Consider the following 11,176-nt stretch of genomic DNA (forward strand, 5'->3'; position numbering starts at 1 on the left):
ATGATTTTTTTTCAAAATCTAGGAATTTCTTTTTCAAATCGATGAACTTTTTTTTTCAAAATCTAGGATTTTTTTTCAAAATCTAGGAATTTCTAAGAGAGTGTTTTCAACTTTGTTCATCTTTGTTGTATTTTTTTCTTTCAATTTGTTCAACCTCGCAAGGTTCTTTGGTTTCACTCATTTGTCAAAGAAGCAACTTAGTTTTACCTCTTCTCTTCCTCTTTTGTTTTTCCCTCTGGTGCCATCCTAGATCTCGGGACGAGATCCTCTCGTAGTGGTGGAGTGTTGTAACGCCCCGAGACCGATGCGCCAGGTGTCTTCCAGTTATTCGCTGTCTTTGCCATGTCATTTGCTTGCGTGTTGCATCTTGTCATGTCATCATGTGCATTGCATCATCATGTTTTTCAAATTGGCATCCGTCCGGATTCCCCAGTTCCGTCCGTTGTCCGTTCTGAGTCCAACCACACTTGCACGTGCCCGCGGCATGTCCGAAATATTATTTTATAAGTGGCCGGAAAATGTTCTCGGAATGAGTTGAAAGTTGTCATGTGGTGTTGTTATAGTGTAGATAGGTCGCGTGCCAAGTTTCATCGCATTCAGAGTTCGTTTGATGCCCCAACGGATAACTATAGCGGCAGTATAGCCGGTCATACGTCGGACGTTTCTGGTATCCGGAAACATGTGCTGGGTTTTCCCTCTCTTTCCTCCCTAGACCGTCTACATAGTCCACTACATACCCAACCTAACCTCTTTCGTCAGCTCGCGGCCCTCCTCGCGCGCGCGTCCGAAATCCGTCCCGGACCCGACCCGGGCAGTCGTCACCGTTGGATTCGGATCATCCCCAAACATCTACAAACATCACCATTTTCTTATTTGGACTCCTCTAACCTTTTATTCTCGATCGTCCGATTACGATCGGAGGGATCCGTTAGCCCCTAACCTAATCCAGCAGCGTATATAAGGAGGCAAACCTAGTTTTTAGGCCACTTGTCCCATCCATCCTCTTGCCCGCCACCACCCACTCACCATCTCCATCGGGATCCTCCCAGATCCCCATCGACCAACCACCGCTCCACCTCGTTGTCAACACCAGACCAACCATCGCCTTCCCTCTTGATCCACCCATCCAGCCTTGAGCCTCCTCTGCGTTGCGCCTCCCGAGCAGCAACCAGGAGCCCGAGCTCCATCTTCCTCGCCCTCGTCCGCGAGACTTGAGGTCCTGCCTCCTCGTTGCTTCGCCCGTCCTCAAGCCCCTGCCCGGTGAAGGAAATATGCCCTAGAGGCAATAATAAAGTTATTATTTATTTCCTTATTTCATGATAAATGTTTATTATTCATGCTATAATTGTATTAACCGGAAACATAATACATGTGTGAATACATAGACAAACAGAGTGTCACTAGTATGCCTCTACTTGACTAGCTCGTTAATCAAAGATGGTTATGTTTCCTAACCATGAACAAAGAGTTGTTATTTGATTAATGGGATCACATCATTAGGTGAATGATCTGATTGACATGACCCATTTCCATTAGCTTAGCACCCGATCGTTTAGTATGTTGCTATTGCTTTCTTCATGACTTATACATGTTCTTATGACTATGAGATTATGCAACTCCCGTTTGCCGGAGGAACACTTTGTGTGCAACCAAACGTCACAACGTAAATGGGTGATTATAAAGGTGCTCTACAGGTGTCTCCAAAGGTAGATGTTGGGTTGGCGTATTTCGAGATTAGGATTTGTCACTCCGATTGTCGGAGAGGTATCTCTGGGCCCTCTCGGTAATGCACATCACATAAGCCTTGCGAGCATTACAACTAATAAGTTAGTTGTGAGATGATGTATTACGGAACGAGTAAAGAGACTTGCCGGTAACGAGATTGAACTAGGTATTGGATACCGACGATCGAATCTCGAGCAAGTAACATACCGATGATGAAGGGAACAACGTATGTTGTTATGCGGTCTGACCGATAAAGATCTTCGTAGAATATGTAGGAGCCAATATGGGCATCCAGGTCCCGCTATTGGTTATTGACCGGAGATTTGTCTCAGTCATGTCTACATTGTTCTCGAACCGTAGGGTCCGCACGCTTAACGTTACGATGACGGTTATTATGAGTTTATGAATTTTGATGTACCGAAGTTAGTTCGGAGTCCCGGATGTGATCACGGATATGACGAGGAGTCTCGAAATGGTCGAGACATAAAGATTGATATATTGGACGACTATATTCGGACACCGGAAGGGTTCCGGAGAAGTTTCGGATAAAACCGGAGCACCGGGGGGTTACCGGAACCCCCCGGGGGGTTAATGGGCCTTATGGGCCTAATGTGGAGAAGAGGAAGGGGCTGCCAGGGCAGGCCGCGCGCCCCCTCTCCCCCTAGTACAAGGAGGGAGGGGCGGCGCCCCCCCTTTCCTTCTCTCCCTCCACCTCTCCTAGTTGGACAAGGAACGGGAGGGGAGTCCTACTCCCGGTAGGAGTAGGACTCCTCCTGCGTGCCTCCTCTAGGCCGGCCGCACCCCCCCTTGGATCCTTTATATACGGAGGCAGGGGGGCACCCTAGGACACACAAGTTGATCTTTGTGGTCGTTCCTTAGCCGTGTGCGGTGCCCCCTTCCAGCATATTCCACCTCGGTCATATCGTAGTAGTGCTTAGGCGAAGACCTGCGTCGGTAGAACATCATCATCGTCACCACGCCGTTGTGCTGACGAAACTCATCCCCGAAGCTTTGCTGGATCGGAGCCCGGGGAACGTCATCGAGCTGTACGTGTGCCAAGAACTCGGAGGTGCCGGAGTAACGGTGCTTGGATCGGTCGGATCGGAAGACGTACGACTACTTCCTCTACGTTGTGTCAACGCTTCCGTTGCGGTCTACAAGGGTACGTAGACAACACTCTCCCCTCTCGTTGCTATGCATCATCATGATCTTGCGTGTGCGTAGGAATTTTTTTGAAATTACTACGAAACCCAACAGTGGCATCCAAGCCTAGGTTTTATATGTTGATGTTATATGCACGAGTAGAACACAAGTAAGTTGTGGTCGATATAAGTCATACTGCTTACCAGCATGTCATACTTTGGTTCGGCGGTATTGTTGGACGAAGCGGCCCGGACCGACATTACGCGTACGCTTACGCGAGACCGGTTCTCCCGACTTGCTTTGCACATAGGTGGCTTGCGGGTGACAGTTTCTCCAACTTTAGTTGAATCGAGTGTGGCTACGCCCGGTCCTTGCGAAGGTTAAAACAGCACCAACTTGACAAACTATCGTTGTGGTTTTGATGCGTAGGTAAGATTGGTTCTTGCTTAAGCCCATAGCAGCCACGTAAAACTTGCAACAACAAAGTAGAGGATGTCTAACTTGTTTTTGCAGGGCATGTTGTGATGTGATATGGTCAAGGCATGATGCTAAATTTTATTGTATGAGATGATCATGTTTTGTAACCGAGTTATCGGCAACTGGCAGGAGCCATATGGTTGTCGCTTTATTGTATGCAATGCAATCACGCTGTAATGCTTTACTTTATCACTAAACGGTAGCGATAGTCGTGGAAGCACAAGCTCGGCGAGACGACAACGATGCTACGATGGAGATCAAGGTGTCGCACCGGTGACGATGGTGATCACGACGGTGCTTCGAAGATGGAGATCACAAGCACAAGATGATGATAGCCATATCATATCACTTATATTGATTGCATGTGATGTTTATCTTTTGTGCATCTTATCTTGCTTTGATTGACGGTAGCATTATAAGATGATCTCTCACTAATTATCAAGAAGTGTTCTCCCTGAGTATGCACCGTTGCGAAAGTTCTTCGTGCTGAGACACCACGTGATGATCGGGTGTGATAGGTTCTACGTTCAAATACAACGGGTGCAAAACAGTTGCACACGCGGAATACTCAGGTTATACTTGACGAGCCAAGCATATACAGATATGGCCTCGGAACACGGAGACCGAAAGGTCGAGCGTGAATCATATAGTAGATATGATCAACATAGTGATGTTCACCAATGAAACTACTCCATCTCACGTGATGATCGGACATGGTTTAGTTGATTTGGATCACGTGATCACTTAGAGGATTAGAGGGATGTCTATCTAAGTGGGAGTTCTTAAGTAATATGATTAAATTGAACTTAAATTTATCATGAACTTAGTCCTGGTAGTATTTTGCAAATTATGTTGTAGATCAATAGCTCGCGTTGTTGCTTCCCTGTGTTTATTTTGATATGTTCCTAGAGAAAATTGTGTTGAAAGATGTTAGTAGCAATAATGCGGATTGGATCCGTAATCTGAGGTTTATCCTCATTGCTGCACAGAAGAATTATGTCCTTGATGCACCGCTAGGTGACAGACCTATTGCAGGAGCAGATGCAGACGTTATGAACGTTTGGCTAGCTCAATATGATGACTACTTGATAGTTTAGTGCACCATGCTTAATGGCTTAGAATCGGGACTTCAAAGACGTTTTGAACGTCATAGAGCATATGAGATGTTCCAGGAGTTGAAGTTAATATTTCAAGCAAATACCTGAGTTGAGAGATATGAAGTCTCCAACAAGTTCTATAGCTAAAAGATGGAGGAGAATCGCTCAACTAGTGAGCATGTGCCCAGATTGTCTGAGTACTACAATCGCTTGAATCAAGTGGGAGTTAATCTTCCAGATAAGATAGTGATTGACAGAATCTCTAGTCACCATCACCAAGTTAGTAGAACTTCGTGATGAACTATAATATGCAAGGGATAACAAAAATAATTCCCAAGCTCTTCGTGATGCTGAAATCGACGAAGGTAGAAATCAAGAAAAACATCAAGTGTTGATGGTTAACAAGACCACTAGTTTCAAGAAAAGGGCAAAGGGAAGAAGGGGAACTTCAAGAAGAACGGCAAGCTAGTTGCTGCTCAAGTGAAGAAGCCCAAGTCTGGTCCTAAGCCTGAGACTAAGTGCTTCTACTGCAAAGGGACTGGTCACTAGAAGCGGAACTACCCCAAGTGATTGGCGGATAAGAAGGATGGCAAAGTGAACATAAGTATATTTGATATACATCTTATTGATGTGTACTTTACTAGTGTTTATAGCAACCCCTCAGTATTTGATACTAGTTCAGTTGCTAAGATTAGTAACTCGAAACGGGAGTTGCAGAATAAACAGAGACTAGTTAAGGGTGAAGTGACGATGCGTGTTGGAAGTGGTTCCAAGATTGATATGATCATCATCGCACACTACCTATAATTTCGGGATTAGTGTTGAACCTAAATAAGTGTTATTCGGTGTTTGCGTTCAACATGAATATGATTTGATCATGTTTATTGTAATACGGTTATTCATTTAAGTAAGAGAATAAATTGTTGTTCTGTTTACATGAATAAAACCTTATATGGTTACACACCCAATGAAAATAGTTCGTTGGATCTCGATCGTAGCGATACACATAATCATAATATTGAAACCAAAAGATGCAAAGTTAATAATGATAGTGCAACTTATTTGTGGCACTGCCGTTTATGTCATATTGGTGTAAAGCGCATGAAGAAACTCCATGCTGATGAGCTTTTGGAATCACTTGATTATGAATCAGTTGATGCTTGCGAACCATGCCTCATGGGCAAGATGACTAAGACTCCGTTCTTCGGAACAATGGAGCGAGCAACAGATTTGTTGGAAATCATACATACTGATGTATGTGGTCCGATGAATATTGAGGCTCGCAACAGGTATCATTATTTTCTGATCTTCACAGATGATTTGAGCAGATATGAGTATATCTACTTGATGAAACATAAGTCTGAAACATTTGAAAAGTTCAAAGAATTTCAGAGTGAAGTGAAAAATCATCGTAACAAGAAAATAAAGTTTCTACGATCTGATCGTAGAGAAGAGTATTTGAGTTACGAGTTTGGCTTTCAGTTAAAAACAATGTGAAATAGTTTCACTACTCACGCCACCTGGAACACCACAATGTAATGGTGTGTCCGAACGTCATAACCGTACTTTACTAGATATGGTGCGATCTATGATGTCTCTTACCGATCTACCACTATCGTTTTGGGGTTATGCATTAGAGACAGCTGCATTCACGTTAAATAGGGCACCATCTAAATCCGTTGAGACGACACCGTATGAACTATGGTTTGGCAAGAAACCTAAGCTGTTGTTTCTTAAAGTTTGAGGTTGCAATGCTTATGTAAAAAGTTTCAACCTGATAAGCTCAAACCCAAATCGGAGAAATGTGTCTTCATAGGATATCCAAAGGAAACTATTGGATACACCTTCTATCACAGATCCGAAGGCAAGACTTTTGTTGCTAAATTCAGAAACTTTCTAGAGAAGGAGTTTCTCTGGAAAGAAGTGAGTGGGAGGAAAGCAGAAAACTTGATAAGGTAATTGTACCTTCTCCCTTATTGGAAAGTAGTTCATCACAGAAATCTGTTCTTGTGACTACTACACCAATTAGTGAGGAAGATAATGATGATGATCATGTAACTTCAGATCAAGTTACTACCGAATCTCGTAGGTAAACCAGAGTAAGATCCGCACCAGAGTGGTACAGTAATCCTGTTCTGGAAGTCTTGTTACTAGACCATGACGAACTTGCGAACTATGAGGAAGCGATGATGAGCCCAGATTCCGCGAAATGGTTTGAGGCCATGAAATCTGAGATATGATCCATGTATGAGAACAAAGTATGGACTTTGATGGATTTGCCCGATGATCGGCAAGCCATAAAAATAAATGGATCTTCAAGAGGAAGACGGACGCTGATAGTAGTGTTATTATCTACAAAGCTAGAATTGTTGCAAAAGGTTTTTCGACAAGTTCAAGGTGTTGACTACGATGAGAGATTCTCACTCGTATCTATGCTTAAGTCTGTCCGAATCATGTTAGCAATTGCCGCATTTTATGAAATCTGGCAAATGGATAAACAAAACTGAATTCCTTAATAGATTTATTGAAGAAGAGTTGTATACGATGCAACTAGAAGGTTTTTTCAATCCGAAAGGTACTAACAAAATGTGCAAGCTCCAGCGATCCATCTGTGAACTGGTGCAAGCATCTCGGAGTTGGAATATACGCTTTGATGAGTTGATCAAAGCATATAGTTTTATACAGACTTGCGGTCAAGCCTGTATTTGCAAGAAAGTGAGTGGGAGCACTACGGCATTTCTGATAAGTATATGTGAATGACATATTGTTGATCAGAAATAATGTAGAATTATTCTGTAAAGCATAAAGGAGTGTTTGAAAGGAGTTTTTTAAAGAAAGACTTCGGTGAAGCTGCTTACATATTGAGCTTCAAGATCTATAGAGATAGATCAAGACGCTTGATAAGTTTTTCCAATGAGTACATACCTTGACAAGATTTTGAAGTAATTCAAAATGGAGCAGTCAAAGAAAGAGTTCTTGCCTGTATTACAAGGTGTGAAGTTGAGTAAGACTCAAAGCCCGACCACGGCAGAAGATAGAAAGAGAATGAAAGTCATTCCCTATGCCTTAGCCATAGGTTCTATAAAGTATGTCATGCTGTGTACCAGATCTATTGTATACCCTGCACTGATTTGGCAAGGGAGTACAATAGTGATCTAGGAGTAGATCACTGGACAGCGGTCAGAATTATCCTTAGTGAAATAAGGATATGTTTCTCGATTATGGATGTGACAAAAAAGGTTCGTCGTAAAGGGTTACATCGATGCAAGTTTTTGACACTAATCTAGAAGACTCTAAAGTCTCGGTCTAGATACATATTGAAAGTGGGAGCAATTAGCTAGAGTAGCTCCAAGCAGAGCATTGTTGACATAGAAATTTGCAAAATACATGCGGATCTGAATGTGGCAGACCCGTTGACTAAGATTCTCTCACAAGCAAAACATGATCACACCTTAGTACTCTTTGGGTGTTAATCACATAGCAATGTGAACTAGATTACTGAATCTAGTAAACCCTTTGGGTATTGGTCACATGGCGATGTGAACTATGGGTGTTAATCACATGATGATGTGAACTATCGAAGTTAATCACATGGTGATGTGATCTAGATTATTGACTCTAGTGCAAGTGGGAGACTGAAGGAAATATGCCCTAGAGGCAATAATAAAGTTATTATTTATTTCCTTATTTCATGATAAATGTTTATTATTCATGCTATAATTGTATTAACCGGAAACATAATACATGTGTGAATACATAGACAAACAGAGTGTCACTAGTATGCCTCTACTTGACTAGCTCGTTAATCAAAGATGGTTATGTTTCCTAACCATGAACAAAGAGTTTTTATTTGATTAATGGGATCACATCATTAGGTGAATGATCTGATTGACATGACCCATTTCCATTAGCTTAGCACCCGATCGTTTAGTATGTTGCTATTGCTTTCTTCATGACTTATACATGTTCTTATGACTATGAGATTATGCAACTCCCGTTTGCCGGAGGAACACTTTGTGTGCAACCAAACGTCACAACGTAAATGGGTGATTATAAAGGTGCTCTACAGGTGTCTCCAAAGGTAGATGTTGGGTTGGCGTATTTCGAGATTAGGATTTGTCACTCCGATTGTCGGAGAGGTATCTCTGGGCCCTCTCGGTAATGCACATCACATAAGCCTTGCGAGCATTACAACTAATAAGTTAGTTGTGAGATGATGTATTACGGAACGAGTAAAGAGACTTGCCGGTAACGAGATTGAACTAGGTATTGGATACCGACGATCGAATCTCGGGCAAGTAACATACCGATGATGAAGGGAACAACGTATGTTGTTATGCGGTCTGACCGATAAAGATCTTCGTAGAATATGTAGGAGCCAATATGGGCATCCAGGTCCCGCTATTGGTTATTGACCGGAGATTTGTCTCAGTCATGTCTACATTGTTCTCGAACCGTAGGGTCCGCACGCTTAACGTTACGATGACGGTTATTATGAGTTTATGAATTTTGATGTACCGAAGTTAGTTCGGAGTCCCGGATGTGATCACGGACATGACGAGGAGTCTCGAAATGGTCGAGACATAAAGATTGATATATTGGACGACTATATTCGGACACCGGAAGGGTTCCGGAGAAGTTTCGGATAAAACCGGAGCACCGGGGGGTTACCGGAACCCCCCGGGGGGGTTAATGGGCCTTATGGGCCTAATGTGGAGAAGAGGAAGGGGCTGCCAGGGCAGGCCGCGCGCCCCCTCTCCCCCTAGTCCGAATTGGACAAGGAGGGAGGGGCGGCGCCCCCCCTTTCCTTCTCTCCCTCCACCTCTCCTAGTTGGACAAGGAACGGGAGGGGAGTCCTACTCCCGGTAGGAGTAGGACTCCTCCTGCGCGCCTCCTCTAGGCCGGCCGCACCCCCCCTTGGATCCTTTATATACGGAGGTAGGGGGCACCCTAGGACACACAAGTTGATCTTCGTGGTCGTTCCTTAGCCGTGTGCGGTGCCCCCTTCCAGCATATTCCACCTCGGTCATATCGTAGTAGTGCTTAGGCGAAGACCTGCGTCGGTAGAACATCATCATCGTCACCACGCCGTTGTGCTGACGAAACTCATCCCCGAAGCTTTGCTGGATCGGAGCCCGGGGAACGTCATCGAGCTGTACGTGTGCCAAGAACTCGGAGGTGCCGGAGTAACGGTGCTTGGATCGGTCGGATCGGAAGACGTACGACTACTTCCTCTACGTTGCGTCAACGCTTCCGTTGCGGTCTACAAGGGTACGTAGACAACACTCTCCCCTCTCGTTGCTATGCATCATCATGATCTTGCGTGTGCGTAGGAATTTTTTTGAAATTACTACGAAACCCAACACCCGGAGCACCCCGCAAGCAGCAGCAGTTTCTGCATCTTCGGTCGCAGCTCCAGGCCACCGGCTGCAAGCAGCAGCACCAGGCCAAGACTCCCTCGCCCTCTCCCTTATCCTTCTTCCCTCTGGTTCCCTCCCCATCATCTCATCTCGCTCTTCCTCTGCTTCTTCTCGCAGGGACCAACAGGAGCCAGCCTTGGCCTCATCGCCGTGCCACCACAAATGACCTCAACCGCCATGGCCACCGCCCGTTCGTCACCCCAGCTGCTGGATCCGGCCAGCTCCAACCTGTCTCTGCCGGATCCGCTTCATATCATGCCTCCGCTTCGCGTGAACCGCGCCCGTGCTTCGCCTCAAGCAGTTGCAGCGCCGCACGCCTCTTGTACGCTCGCAGCGCTGCCCCGCTCCCGTTGAACGCGAGCCTCGTCAGCGCCTCCTTGCCTCGCTCGTGGACCGGCCTCCAGGCCGCTGCTGCTTTTCCCCTCTTTGGCCCAGCTAGGCCTCGCAGGCCCAATGTGAGGCCACACCCAGCGCCCCTCTTGTTTTTTTACCTGTTGGGCCAGCCTGCCAGATTCGGCCCGCTATATTTTTTCTTGGTTCTGCGATTTTTGCCAATATTCCAGAGACCGCAGTTTTTACAGAAAACCCCCTAAGCTTCATGCATTTAATAACTTCTCAACTGTGCATCGGTTTAAAATAATTTATATATGTAAAATGACTAGAATTTCATCTAGTTTCACAATATCCAACTTTCATGCATGTTAAAAATGTTTAAACTGCTGTTTGTATTAATTTACTTAAATGCCATGCTAAAATGCTTTAATTCATAACTAAATAACCGTAGCTCGGATTTTAATAAACTTTATATGTGAATGGGGTAGAAAAATGCCTAGTTTAACATGGTGCACTCATCTTGCATGTTCAACAACTCTAAAATATGCTTTAGGACAGAACAGTACCAAATCTAATATATGCTCATGAGGACTTTTCCGGACTTGTTGTTTGTTGTTCCGGCCTCATTTAAACTTGCCTAGATAGGTAAACATTTAAACCGGACATGTTAATCAACATTTAATATTGTTGGGTACATAAACGAGATCGAACTAAATAACTTGAATGTGGTGTTCCGTCAGTATGCAACTCGTTGCATATTGGGCTCCACTTAACTTGTAGTTTTGTTTGTGCACTTTGCCATGCCATGCATATTTAAACCGGACATGGATCATACTTGTTTGCGCATCATGCCATGCTTATGTGATGGTTGTTTACTATGTTGTTTGCTTCTTTCCGGTGTTGCTTCTTCGGGTTAGTTCCGATAAAGTCGTGTTCGTGAGGATCCGTTCGACTACGTCCGTTTGTCTTCTTCATGGACTC

This window comes from Triticum urartu, chromosome 1A, assembly GCF_056163025.1.
Source record: "Triticum urartu cultivar PI428250 chromosome 1A, HENAU_Tu73, whole genome shotgun sequence".
In the NCBI taxonomy this organism is placed as follows: domain Eukaryota; kingdom Viridiplantae; phylum Streptophyta; class Magnoliopsida; order Poales; family Poaceae; genus Triticum; species Triticum urartu.